Source organism: Lissotriton vulgaris, chromosome 7, assembly GCF_964263255.1.
Source record: "Lissotriton vulgaris chromosome 7, aLisVul1.2, whole genome shotgun sequence".
Taxonomy (NCBI): Eukaryota; Metazoa; Chordata; class Amphibia; order Caudata; family Salamandridae; genus Lissotriton; species Lissotriton vulgaris.
Genome location: NC_141695.1, coordinates 502,830,614 through 502,845,721, shown reverse-complemented (window position 1 = coordinate 502,845,721; position 15,108 = coordinate 502,830,614). Strand labels below are relative to the sequence as shown.

The 15,108-nt window shown below is 44.5% G+C and overlaps 1 protein-coding gene across 1 annotated transcript in view; it reads right to left on the bottom strand.

Moving 5' to 3' along the window:
- The window catches only part of DNAH9 (dynein axonemal heavy chain 9), a 1,435,662-nt gene that overhangs the window by 516,112 nt on the left and 904,442 nt on the right, over positions 1-15,108 (bottom strand). The window lies entirely within an intron of this gene.

Below are 15,108 nucleotides of genomic sequence, written 5' to 3'. Positions count from 1 at the left end.
GAGCACCATCCTGGCGGACTTAGCAAATTGGGCAAGCACAGAAGGACTCTTGCCCCGTTCCCAAACAGGATTTAGACCTGGGGCCTCCACCGTGGACAATATAACTGCACTCTCTTATATAGCCCACCAAGCACGGCTGAGCAAACGTCTCCCCCTCTTCGTTTGCTTTATCGACTACTCAGCAGCGTTTGATGGGGTTGACCGGGCAATTCTTTGGAAGAAGTGAAACTCTGGAACATCAACCCAGCCTTGTTGAAAGCAATTCAGTCACTGTACCAAAGAACGTGGGTCAGAATCAAGCTCTCAAGCGACTCTGCATCAGAGAAGATCGAAACGGACCGTGGCTTAAAACAAGGGTGGATCTTAGCAACTCTGCAGTTTAATTTATACACAGCAGATATGGATCAAGCCTTGACTGGCGCAGCCTTAGCCACACCAATAATCGGGGGCATTAAAATCCAGTTCATGCAATATGCCGACGACCTGGTACTCCTGGACCATACAAAAATAGGCCTACAAAAGGCGCTATCAGCCCTGGCAATTTACAACGACAAAAACAGGCTGGTGGCCAATGCAGCCAAATCCCAAATCGTCATCTTTGGGCACTATCCGGGAAAAAAACTAGCTAAATGGAGGCTCGGCCATTTGACACTGGGTTGTACGCAGCAATACAATTATTTGGGCGTTTGGTACCATGAATCGGGGCTACCTGGCGTTCACCTAAGGAAAATCCAACTTAAAGGGAAAGCAATTACCTATGACATTTGCAAACTACAAGCTTCCTTACATAGCCCCTCTACAATGGCTATTCAAAGAGTACTAAAGGCAAAACTAATGCCAGCCCTTAATTATGCTCAACAAGCGTTCCCTGGAAAACTAAATAAAGATCTAGAAAAAATTAACTGCAGCGCATACAAGAAATTATTCCACCTACCTGCGTGTACCAGAAACACCCTTGTACGCCTCAAATTCTCTTTGAACCAACAAAAGTTGGAAGAGATGGCTGCTTTGAGCAAATATTACTATCTCACAACAGCCGCACACGACAAAACACTGAAGGGAGTCTTAAAAATTATTTTTCAGGAACCCGGGAACCCTTGGTCAGCGACCCTCACTGCGACAAAGGACTCCCTTAGCTTAGCCACGGAGAACTGGGGCTCTGAGCAAGTCAACTATTGTGCTATTAAAAATGCAATTAAAAAACAAGTCCGCCTCCTCTCTTGCGCACTCGACTTGGAGTCCCTGGCAAAAAGAGGTTTCCATGAGACCCAAAGCCTGCCACACACGGCGTACAACGCTAAACAGCATCTTACGCAGGCAGTGGGCCGCCCAGCTCTAAATAAAATTCTAGCCTACAGATTACACCCCTTGCCCCTCAAAGAATTATATCCCACTGAACGAACAGGCTTAGGGAACAAGGAGTGCAGGCTTTGTAACTACAAACAGGAGTCCCTGGGTCACCTCCTATTTTGTTGCCCGGCCCTGCGCACAGCCCGTTGCCTCTACCTCAGGCCCATCATCTTACAACTGGGGACGCGAACCACAAAGGAGGCGGTCTATCAATTGTACACACTGAACTCAGTTACACAGATGGCCACATTTGGCAAATTCATTCAACAGACTTGTTCCAAGTTGATGGCCATCACGAGCTAAACGTCCAGAGCCTTACCCGATGCATGTCGTTCCGCAAGAAAATAGACTCTAACCATCTTTGTTTACAAGTCCCCAGATCTTGAGCATACCGACTTGTTTTAAAGAAGATGATTTCTCTGATCCTTTTTTAACTTTTGTAGCTTTGTACTTTGGTTTTAATGTAATGGTTTTGAGTAACCACGCAATAAATTATTCATTCATTCATTCAGTCTCATCTGTGTCATAATGGAGAGTGAAAGGGGACTTGTGATGTTGCCATTTGGAAGTGGTGTAGTGACTAGTAACCACAGGGGCTCAAACGGGTGCCATCTTGTATGGATCTATGGTCGCCCGAAAACGTTGTAGAACTACATGTTGTTCGCAAACAAGATGGCAGAGAGACCACTACAGTGTTAGCAAATGCAGCCTGAGATGCTAGCAGAGGCACTGGAGGTTTGCCATGCTGGAGTGATGTACAGCCTGCTAATTACAGGGAATAATGCACGTGTCATCTTAGGTGTGTCGGACACGACCCAAAAATAGTATGTACCAAATATGGGGTCTTGTCTGGAGAGACATTGCTGGGGTGGCGGGATAATCACTAATACGCCTATAGTATGGTGTAGAAAGGCCAATAGGCTGGGGCCTGCGCCAGAGACCGTCTGTTACGTTCAAGGAAAACAGCCTTCATGTGCAGCAGCCGGTCAAATTGGATCTGGTGGGTGCATGGGGGTAAGAGCTCAGGGAGTCATGGTATGTGTATACCCAGGCTCAGGGAGTCATGATAAGTGTATACCCAGGGGAGGGGGGGTATTTGTAACAGAAGTCAATGGTCCCAGGGACTTATTGGCCCACCTCAGCCCACGGGATATCGTCTACATGTTAATGGGCATGTATGCGGGACCTATCTCTTAAAAGCCCCCCGTTCCTCCATTTGTTTATGAACGCATTTTCCAAGACATTATGGACCCGATTAGGAGATTGGCGGTGTAGCAGCGAACCACCATGCCGGCAGCCCGCACCACCACACCCGTGGTCGAGCCACCCACCAGACTACAAGTTTCCTCCACAAGTTTCCTCGTGTCTGGCAGGCTGTTTTTAGCATTCCCAAGGTGGTGCCCAATGGGAACGCCAGAAACAGTTCCTGCACGGCATGGACAGTAAAGTCCTTGCTGTGCAGGAACTAGTGTGCATACAAACAGGGGGGCGCATGTTGCATGCATCCCCATGTAACTGGGCAACAGGGCCCCCTTTGTTTCAGGACCACTAGTTTTTCATGGAGGAAAAACCTCCATGACACCAGTGTCATTCTTGAAACTCGTAATATGCTTGGCGGTGCTGCAGCAGCATCACCAGCATATTACTCAGGCCCTGACCGCCATCCCACCACTAGGGAACGTCAGTTCTCTGGTGGCTGCGATGCTGCAATGGTGGTCTGACCACCCAACTTATAATGGGGCAGTCAGACTGCCGGTGTGGCGGTGGCCGGACTGCCACTGTCGCGCCACCATGAGTCTGACGGTCTGTGGGCCGCTAGACGCATAATCAGGCCGTAAGTGTTTTATAAGCGGGTGGATGAGGATCAACCACTTGACAATTAACGTAGATAAAACTAAAATAGTATTAAGGAACGTCAATCTCTGCTCTGGACACAAGAGCATTGGCCACAAGAGATGGGACTCCTCTCTACACCCAAGGAGGCTTAGGAGTTATCTTAGACATTCGGTTATCCTTGAGTCCACATATTATTGCTGCTGTCTCAAAGTGCATTTTTTCTCTAAGAACTGTTAGGAAATGACATGCATATTTTTCTTTGGATAGATAAAAGACCATCATGTCAGCAGTAATTGGCTTCCGGGTGGACTATGCCACCTCAATCTATTTCGGACTCCGTTATGGGGGTTTGGCTAAATTACAGTTCGTACAAAATGAGGCAGCAGATCGGTATTTAACCTATCAAGAAACACTACTACCACTCCTCCTTGGGCAAAACTCCACCGGCTGCCAATAAACCAACGAATAGTTTAAAATCCGCTGTTCGGTTTTTAAAGTCACTCATGGCATAGCCCCTCTATTTTTATCCATAAGAATTTCTAGATATAATCCATCATGGACACTTCTCCACGCCTAACCTGCTTAAAATGCCGAGAGCTACAACGCTGAGAAAGTTCGGTGGTCGCAGGTTCTCTAGCTTAGCCCCAGTGAATGGAACTCTCACCCTTTAAACTGCAATGTAAGCCTGACCTGGCATCTTTCAATACGGCATTGAAAACCAGGCTGCTCACTCCATCCTTTAGCTAACACACGCCCACACGGAGTTGTTACCCCTGATCTTTTAGGGTGTGCTGCTGCGGGAAGTCTACATAATCTCACCACACCTCGCTGCATCACTCCTAAATTGATGCTAGCGCCATGTAACCCTCGGGGGTACGAGTTCTATGTAAATACACCTAACAGGGGCAGCTCTAGGCTCATGGCAGCTCTGGGCAGGGAACGTAGGTAGGGGTCCCGAAAGAGGGGGTCCGGGCAGGGCGGAGCGTGGAGGCCAGTGAAGAGGGGGGGTCAGGGTGTTTGGAAGTGGAACAGAGCCGGAGGCCACCAAATCCCTGCCAGGGACCGCCACGCAAATATGTATCCATCCTCGGAGGATTATTATATAAAGGATATATATTGGCGTGGTGGCCCCTGGGGTTTGGTGGCCCTGTGCAGGTGCACAGCTTGCACATGCCTAAGGCCGCCCCTGCACCTAACAACTAACATGTACAACTTCTTTCAATATTCATTCAAAGCAATTCTATGAGCCTATTTGTCCCGTTTCAATGATTATCTGTCGAATTTGATATTTGGTCGAAAGTACACATGTTAAATTGTAGCTAAAATGATATTCCCATCATATGCCCATGTGACGTTGGCCGTTGCACCGGCATTGCTTTTATGCTTAAATGTGTACTTATGTGACCTTACCTCCGATTGTAAGGCTAAAAGGGACAGATAATAAACAGAGTACTTAAAGGCCGTGCAGTGCTAATGCCTGACTCTTTATTGACTTTAAAATGGATGTTCAATTAAAGTCTTCAGTCTGAGTGATTTTTCCCGATGCTGCTATGTACCTAAAGTATTACTTCCCTGAATGAACGTAAATTGTCCAATTACTCTAATAACTCCATGCGTCATCCGAGCCTTTCCTACGCATAGACCACTGTCCTGAATACACTGGACAGTCGTGTCTCTGGATGAATCCCTTCCTGGCTATTACTTTAGCTGAACATTAGAGCATCAGTGCTCATCTCAATGAATATGAAGTGCATTAGAAGATAATTGCTGGGTACACTCCATACACATCACATTACAATATGGATGACCGACAAGCTTAATGCAAAAAAAGCATTAAAGAATATTGTGTAATGAGGGTCTTAGAGAAGAAGCTAGAGGATCAGGCACAACCTCCGGGAATGCACAACAAATAAGAAATTCAGTTTTTGTCACAATGACCCCAAAGCGAGAAGGAAGGTAAGTGCTAGTCACGCAGTGTACCCAATAAATGCGAGTCACATGGAACAAACATGTTAGAATATCAATGACCGATGCAGAGAATGCACACAACACGAAATGATAATTATTAGTCACAATTAATAGAAATATCACAAAATACATAAAATATAATATATATGCAGGTCAATCAATGCTTCTCAGAATGTGGACACAACCAATTAGTAGTCAGTGCTTGTCACTCCGAAACCAGACTGAAACCAGACTGCAGTATTAGATCAATCCTCACCATGCCGAATACACAACACAATAAATGATCAACACGAGTCAAAACCAATACACTACAAATTTCAAGAATCATAATTGTCACCAAAAAACTCAGAAGACCCTGTTTGCAAGTTACAGATTATTTGTTCCGTGATGAATGGTATGGGAGCATCTTTAACATGTAATCCATGCACTATGCTTTTTTCGTATGTCAGTTTGTCAAGAGCTGTAGCTCAGTTCCCTTTTCGTTTTGCAAAAATCAATAAAACACGCAAAATAGTATTGGAAATATGAAATTAACAATTCATACAAGCAATGGAATTAGTGGACGTTAAGAATCTTGATTCTCAAAATTCAAGTGAACAGATTTAAAATGCTAAAAATGAACGTACAGATGTTAAAGGTTTCCTAGATGAGAAATTTCTAATATCCCTAACTGCTTCTATTATCGATCTCTAGCCTACCAATGGATGCAGACCACTATTAGTTCAGACCAAAACCTTTTTACCTGAAAGCTGAAACCTGTCTGGAGAAACCCAACGTCATAAGCTCAAGAGCTGCTTATTTCAGGCCATCTGGAATACACAGTGACCTTGAACTATTGCTTCCAAGGTGATTGGAGTTAAGTGAATGGCATGCGCTGTTCTAATATTTTAATTGCATATCTGGTGCCAAACATACAAAGGAATTGTCTTACTTTACTGAGGTCCCCATTTCTTGCCCAGGTCTCTAACTTCTTCTGACCTTAAGCCTTCCTAAACTCACTGGCAGAGACCCAGAACACAACAAGTAGATAGATTTTTCAGCCTTGAAATAATCAAATGAATCCATTGACTAAGCCTGAGGCACGGCATGCTACAAGTGTTGTTGCTACTGGTTTTTCGCATCATTTGAACAAATGAAACACAAATTGTAGTGCTCAGTTTAAACTTTATAGTTCTTTAATTTGTTGTGATTGTCAAATTCAGGACAGTTTTTAAAAGCGCCCAACAACAAATCCTCCATCCAACTACTGAAAATGTAACACTAAATAAGGCGCTGTATCATGTACACAAATGGCCTCTGCCACAGTCCTTCACTGGAAAATTGATGCAATACTGTAACTTAACACTGAAGACAAGTCTATAGATCCCTCAGCCCAACGCTGTTCAATGTCTACATGGCCCCCCTCACACAAGTGGCCCGCCATCACGACGTCAACATCATATCCTACGCTGACGACACCCAGCTCATCCTCTCCCTCATCAAGGACCCACACACCGCCATTACCAACCTCCACGAGGGAATGAAGGCTGTCGCCGATTGGATGAGGAGCAGCCGTCTGAAGCTGAACATGGACAAGAAGGAGGTCCTCATCCTCGGACCCACCCCCTCAGCCTGGGACGACTCCTGGTGGCCGACCACACTGGGAACATCACCAACACCCACGGACCATGCACGCAATCTAGGATTCATCCTCAACTCCTCCCTCTCCATGTCTAAGCAGGTCAATGCTGTCTCCTCCTCCAGCTACAACACCCTCCGCATGCTTCGCAGGATCTACTAGTGGATCCCGACCGAAACAAGAAGAACAGTGACACAGGCCCTTGTCAGCAGCAGACTGGACTACGGCAACACACTCTACGAAGGAATCCCAGCCAAACACCTACGACGACTACAACGCATCCAAAACGCCTCCGACTGGCTGATTGTCAACGTCCCCCGCCGCAGCCACATCACCCCCACTTGAGAGACCCAACTGGCTCCCCGTCGACAAGACGATCACCTTCAAGCTCCTCACCAACGCACACAAAGCACTCCACAACGCCGGACCAGCCTACCTGAACAGCAGACTCAGCTTCCAAACCCCCACCCGCCAGCTCCGCTCCGCCAGCCTCGCCCTTGCCGCTGTCCCCCACATCCAACGAACAACCTCTGGAGGCAGATCCTTCTCCTACCTCGCCGCCCAGACCTGGAACACCCTCCCAACCCACATACGGCAGACCCAAGACCTACTCGCCTTCAGAAGACTCCTCAAGACCTGGTTCTTCGAGCAGTAGCAGCACCCCCCTCCACTCAGCGCCTTGGGACCCTCGCACTTTACAAGTACTCTGATTGATTGATTGATATAGTCAAGTCAAAAAAATTTATATAGCGCGCTACATACCCAGAGGGTCTCAAGGCGCTTGGAGAAGGGCGGGGAGTTACTTGTCGAATATCCACGTTTTGAGTTGTTTTCTGAATGCTAGGTGGTTCTGAGTAAGGCGAAGGTCAGTGGGAAGTGAGTTCCAAGTTTTAGCTGCTAGGTAGGAGAAGGATCTACCTCCCATGGTGGTTTTGTTGATGCGGGGTACAGTGGCAAGGGCTTGGTTGTAGGATCGTAGCTGGCGGGAGGGGGTGTAGAAGGATAGTCGTGTGTTGAGGCATTCGGGTCCGATTTCGTAGAGTGCTTTGTGTGCGTGGGTTAGGAGCCGGAAAGTGATCCTCTTATTGACGGGGAGCCAGTGGAGGTTTTTCAGGTGATCAGAGATGTGTTCTTTACGCGGGATGTCTAATATGAGCCGGGTTGCGGCGTTCTGGATGCGTTGTAGTTTTTTCTGGAGTTTTGCGGTGGTGCCGGCGTAGAGGGTGTTTCCGTAGTCCAGTCGGCTTGTGACCAGAGCGTGGGTGACTGTTTTTCTAGTTTCGGTAGGGATCCAGCGAAATGTTTTTTTGAGCATGCGAAGAATGTTGTGAAGCAAGATGAAGAAACGGCGTTGACTTGTCTGTTCATCGAGAGTGAGGAATCCAGGATGACGCCCAGGTTCCGTGCGTGGTCCGTCGGGATGGGTGCTTTTCCAAGGGCCTCTAGCCACCAAGAGTCGTCCCAGGCGGAGGGGGAGGAACCTAAGATGAGGACTTCTGTTTTGTCTGAGTTCAGTTTCAGACGGCTGTGCTTCATCCATTCGGCTACTTCTTTCATTCCTTCGTGTAGGTTGGTTTTGGCCGTGTTAGGGTCTCTGGTGAGTGATAGGATCAGTTGAGTGTCGTCGGCGTAGGAGATGATGTTGAGGTTATGTTGGCGTGCGATGGCCGCGAGGGGGCTCATGTAAACGTTGAAGAGAGTGGGACTGAGTGAGGACCCTTGAGGTACGCCGCAGATGACTTCAGTGGCCTCTGACTTGAATGGTGGAAGGCGGACTCTCTGGGTTCTTCCGGAGAGGAACGAGGTGATCCATTCCAGTGCTTTTCCTTGGATTCCGATGTTTTTGAGGCGCTGTAGAAGGGTGCTATGGCAGACTGTGTCGAAGGCTGCGGAGAGGTCGAGGAGGATGAGGGCGACTGTGTCTCCATTGTCCAGTAGAGTTCGAATGTCGTCTGTTGCTGCAAATAAGGATTATGTAGGAATCGCATTTCTTTATGCAAATCCTACATGAATCCCGATTTGCGAGTCCTTAATAGCGATTCGCTATAAATCGCTATTAGGGGCTCGCAAAACGGGAGAATGATGAATAAGGCTGTAAGTCTCTTACAGCCTTATTCATCCTTCTCCCGCTATTAGGGGCTCGCAAAACGGGAGAATGATGAATAAGGCTGTAAGTCTCTTACAGCCTTATTCATCATTCTCCCGTTTTGCGAGCCCCTAATAGCGATTTATAGCGAATCGCTATTGAGGACCCGCAAAGCGGGATTCATGTAGGATTTGCATAAAGAAATGCGATTCCTACATAATCCTTATTTGCGATTAGCAAATTGCTAATCGCAAATAAGGAATAACTCGCCATTCATTCCTATGGGCCAAAAGGCCCATAGGAATGAATGGGGAGTATTCCTTATTTGCGATTAGCAATTTGCTAATCGCAAATGAGATAGCGATTTGAAGGGTGCCAGGGGTGCCCAAAGGACACCCTGTAGCACCCCTCAAATGAAATTTTACACAGGTGTTGAACACACACATGTCCAAAGGACATGTGTGTGTGTAACATGCAACTCAGAAAAATGCATTTAAATGCATTCTTCTGAGTTTTCGCAATTTACCACGAGGTCTGACCTCGCGGTAAATTGCGGCCAGAAATTGCGAATTCGCAAAAAAAAATTGGATGATGAATTGCATTTAAGGAATCTCAAATAGAGATTCCTTAAATGTAATTCCTCGCAAAATTGCGAGATCGCAATTAGCGATTTTTGCATTTGGGATGCTGAATCCCAAATGCAAAAATCGCACTCGCAAAGGGCCAGATTCTGAGAATCTGGCCCTTTGCGAGCGCCAAACAGCTTGATGAATCAGGCTGTTAATTCTTACTTCCCCAGACACTTGGGCATTGTGATATCTAGGATAATTCAACCATATGGAACAAGGTTGAATATCCATTCAATTCCTAGATGCAGGTTCTAGGCCAGCTCAAGTTGGTAGCAAAATAAACACTCTATTTCGATTTAGCAACTTATCTTAAATGAGAGCAGATCCCATTGGACATCTAGCCATTTGCTAAATGCAAATATAACATAGACACAAGTTTGATACTGTACATGCAGAAAATACATGTATGTAGAGGGTCTCCCAAACAACACTCTTTCACTATTGGTCTTTTGATATGTCACTCAAATTATACTCCATCCCACCTCAGAAAAAAGTATAGATCAACAAATCAGGCCACTCCAGACATTAGATGCTTTCCCTTTGAGTGACTGCATTTTGCCGTTGAACATGTACACATACACCTAAAGAATAGCTACCCAAATGCAGAAATTATTAGACAATTGACCTTTACAATTACTGATAGTTCCTATATATAGTAGATTTTACATCAACTATTTTCATAACTCTCAAGACGTTTATTATAAATTACAATGTTAATTCCTCACTATAAGCCAGCTTTGGTATATTTTCTTATGCTACAGAAAATTAGCATAAGTCACTAGAGTATCTGATGTATGTGCAATATTTTAGGTTAAAGCCACACCCCCACAGCATTATGATTTACATTTTAACCACTTGTATCTGGCTTGAGAGAACCCTCTAGTAACTACTTGTGGAGCAGCATCTCCCTTATTGGAGTGTTGTACAAGCACTCTCAGTATGAAGAAAACACTCCACAAAAATCAAAGAATTTTGCAGATGTCCGGTGTTCTTCCTGGTACTGAGCTACCCCCCCCCCCCCCTTTCTAGAATGCGGCACACAATAGTTTCACTCCCCTTCAGGGAGCCTCACACAGCTGCATTCACACCACTGGAGGGAGCATCACAAGGCTGCAGGGAGTTTCAATAAGACTGCATTTACACCACTCATCACCGAGAGGATGCTTCATAAGGCTGCACTAACACCACTTGTCCTCAGAGGGCGAGTACAAAAATAATGGAGTGCACAAGACCTTCCTGTCATCAGAACATAAATAACCAAATGTAACTATTTAATGGTGTTGTACTTACAGTAAATATTGTTCCTATGAATAGCAGGGTGTGATCAGAAACTTAATTTGGACTCATTATCATGAACAAACTTTGAAAAATAATTAATCCTACGGAAAGCAAACACAACTGTTTAAACCAGCAAAGTGTGAATGCACATTTGTATACTAAAGTCACACACCCTCAACTTGGTGCAGGTCGTTATTTGCAAGTAATTTCAAACTCCTAGGAGGAGCATGTATAACCTTCTTATCACCAAAACATGAACAACCCAAATAAGCTATTTAATTGTGTTGTACTTACCAGTGAATACCAGTTCCTATAAATAGTAGGGTATGATCACAAACTTAAAAAAAAATACACAAGAAATGTGTTGAAATCTTTATTTTGGACTCATTATGAACTAGCTTTTGCAAATAATGAATCCTATAGAAAACAAGCAGAACTGGTTAAAAGATTGGGTGCAAATGTATACACTAAAGCCACACCCCCTCAAGCTTAGTGTATGTCATTTTAAGTAGTGGGTTCTGACTGGAGCTGGACCTCTACTAATAACAAGTGGAACTGCAGCGTTATGAAAATATTTCAAAGCTTTTGCATTTGACTAGGAGGGGCCACCCAGTAACAGCTTATGGAACTGCAGCTTCATTAAAGGATTTCAGTGCATTTCCATTCCACTTTTGAGGGGCAACTAGAGATGACTAGTGATCTGTGAGTTGATCTAAGAATGTCAAAGTATTTTCATTTGACTTGTGAGGGACTCCTACTAATGACTTGTGGGGAACTACGCCTTCAAAAAAGAATATCAATGCATTTGACTTGAGGGACACATGTAGTAAAGACAAGTGGAAATGCAGCTACAAGTAACAATTTTAAAGCTTTTGTATTTGACTTTTGAGGGACACCTACTTATGACTTACAGAATTGCACTTTCACAAAAGACTATCAATGCCAGTCAGTCAGTCAAAATACTTTATTGCGATAACTTAATATCATACAAAGACAATGGCAAATATATACATAAAATCACAAATGACAAGTACAATAAAAACAGTTAAAAAACATTTTAGGGTTAACATGTTTAAAAAACCAACGTACACCATGTTACATTTCGTAACTAAAAATTTATACAAAGTGCAAAGTGCTAAAGTGCAGAAAAGGTTTAAAAAATTACTAGGTGTGTCCCCAACTGAATGTTAGGAAAGGGTAACTACTAGCCCTGTTACAATGCATTCTAAAATTCTTGACCGATGGTCACCAGCAGACAGGCTAACTAGTGTGCAGGTCTATACTATTAAAGGAGGTAGACACATTTTTAAGTCTGATGTTCCTGCTTCTTATAGCTCTCACCAGGAAACTGGCCACATGAAACATAATCCTGGGAGTTTGTAACATTTGCAAATAAATAAGAGCAGGTCTGACTAAAATAAATCCTGCTTCCTTGAGTATAGGTACAAGAAACAACTTCCGAGCTTCATTGTAAAAACTACAGAACATTATAAAGTGCATAGTACTTTGCTCAGAGAAATGATCGCAAGAACAGGGCGGTGCCTTTTCAGGGGTACTCCAAACGGGGTAAAAACCCAAGTTAAAATGTATCAAATTAAATCGAAAACGAGTTAAAATAAACCTGTGGTAGGGATGGGTCACCACATTAAGAAAACTGTCAGGACCGTTGGGTATAGCCAACAATAAGCTGGCCCTGACACAGGGTTTCTTCAGCTCAGTTTCTTCCCTCTCCAGGGATAGGAGCTCCTTCATAGCCACCTTGGTGTAAGCAATATCTTTGGATGTTATAGAATCAATGACAGAGTATAGTTCAGGCCTCCCCAACCTCGAAAAACTATCCTTAATATACATCAACCACCTAATCCTATGTACATTATCTAGGGTCAAACAGTCCCTCATTATGGTATGATTTAGAGGAATCTCTGTATTAAGCCACATCCTGAGCCAGGCGATTAAAGGTGCAATTCTAATCAAATCTGAGATGTAGCCTTCCCCCAGTTCCATATGAACGGTATAGGACGGGGTTGACTGTGGGACGCCCAAAACAGATCTAAAAAATTTATTTTCCATTGTCTGTATGGGATCGACTCCCCTATGACCCCACAATGAGCCACCATATGATGCAACTGAAATGCATTTAGCTTTGTATATTTTACTGACAGCTGCAATTGGCCTACCCCCCAGTTTTTTAGAGAACCCATGGAGGGCAGCGGATGTTCTGGCCAGCATGGCTGCTCTGCTTTTTACATGAGGACCCCAGCTACCTTTCTCATCAAAGGTGATCCCCAGGTAGGGAAAAGAGGAGACCCGTGCAAGCTTTTCCTGCCCACAGAAAAAGGTTTTATGAAAAGGTTTCCTTGAGGCCAGGCTCATGAGCATAACCTGTGATTTTTTCGCATTTATTTTCAGGTCAAGGGAACCCATAAAGGATTCAAAGGCATCCAAGAGTCGTTGAAGCCCCACCCCAGTTCGAGCAAGAAGAACCGCGTCATCCGCGTAAAGGAGAACTGGTATTCCCTGTTCCCCTGCACGTGGGATGTCGCTTGTAACGCCCCTGAGGGCAGGCTCCAGGGCGTTCACATATAACGTGAACAACAGTGGTGCCAGTATGCAACCCTGTCTGACTCCCCTTTCAGATGCAAAAACATCTGTACACCTTCCATTAGTAGATACTCTAATTTTGGCGGTAAGGCCAGAATGGAGGTCAGCCAATAAATTGACTATGGATCTATCCAGGCCCATGTCAAGTAATTTTCCCCAGAGCTTAGTTCTGTTGACCATATCAAACGCAGAGGAGAGGTCCATGAACCCAAGGTACATGGACCCATCCTTAGCCCTGGTATATTTCTCGATCAGCAGGTGGAGATTGAGACACTGATCCAGGGTACTTCTTTTGGGTCTAAACCCATATTGCACATTACTCAAGATGTTGTTCTCAGTGGCCCATTCATTCAATTTCACTAATATGACTCTCCCTAGAATCTTAACTGAGGAGTCTATCAGTGAAATTGGCCTGTAGCATGCAGGATCCTGCCTATTTCCTTTTTTAAAAACAGGAATAATTATTGATGTTTTCCATGACTTAGGAATATTGTCACGGTTTAAAGCGTTAAAGACCCTGCAAAGCAGTCTTGACCAGAAGTTAGGGAAGCATTTAAAGGCATCAGCAGGAACACCATCTGGTCCCGGTGCCTTTTTAGTCAGGGTACAATCAATAGCAGCTAATACTTCCTCAACTTCAAAGTGCAAATAATTCCCTTTTGGAATAGTAGTCGCTTCCTGTGCCCTGTTCTCTGCGTTATAGTGGTCTGAGTAGATGTCTCTGAAGTGTTTAATCCAACCCTCATCAGGGATATTAGTTTCTAGGGGGGAGTTATCCTCCCCTGTGAGAAGGGGTTGGTTGACAATCCTCCAGAATTCTCCACTATTTTTTATTATAGCTGGATCTGTGAGTTGTGCCCAGGCTTCATCTTTAAGCTGTTTTTTCCTTTCTGCAATGGCATTTTTGTATAAAGCTCTACTAGTACTGATGAGGTCACGATCTTTTGGAACAGTTTTAAGAGCATTGAGCAATGCAGAATGTGCTTTTGAGCATCTGTGATCAAACCATCTTTTAAGAGGTTTCGGCTTGGGTTTACTGATCACAGAGAGCCTGTCGTTTATCTTGCTACATATACTACTAAATGCAAGGATCACTTCCCCATCATTAGCTTCACTAGCTAAACACACTCCGACCTCTTCCTCTGCCTCTAAAAGAACTTCTTGAACAAAGGGTTCTGGGATTATACTATCCCATTTCAGTCTACGTCCCTGGTCCTTAACTTTAAGTGTTCTTTCTTCATAACAAGGACCATGGTTTCGCCCTAAAAGTTCACTCGCTGCTAGATCCATGGAAACTGGATTATGATCACTAAAGGCAGATACCACAGTTCTATACATTAAAACTTTGAATAAAAAACATGCAGAAATAAAAATATAATCGATAATAGAGCCATTGTCTGAGCCCTTAAAAGTAGGGGCCCTGACCCCCCCCCTCCCCACAACTGGATTCGTATAGGTTCCATCTTGCGAGGAAGTTTTCTAGACAACCCCCCTGTTTATTATGCTCAAGATGGACCATTGCACAATTAGGAGGGGATTCTGTGTCATCGCAAACACACGAAAGTGAGCAAGGGTGTATATTAAAATCCCCTAGGTAGATGATTTCAAATGCATTAACATCTTCGCTATAGACTGACAGAAAATCATCCAATCTACCTAGACTATATGACGTACAGTCAGCAGCGTTGGAATTATAAAAATTAATAAACAAAATATTGGGAGATTCCGCACGAGACAATTCG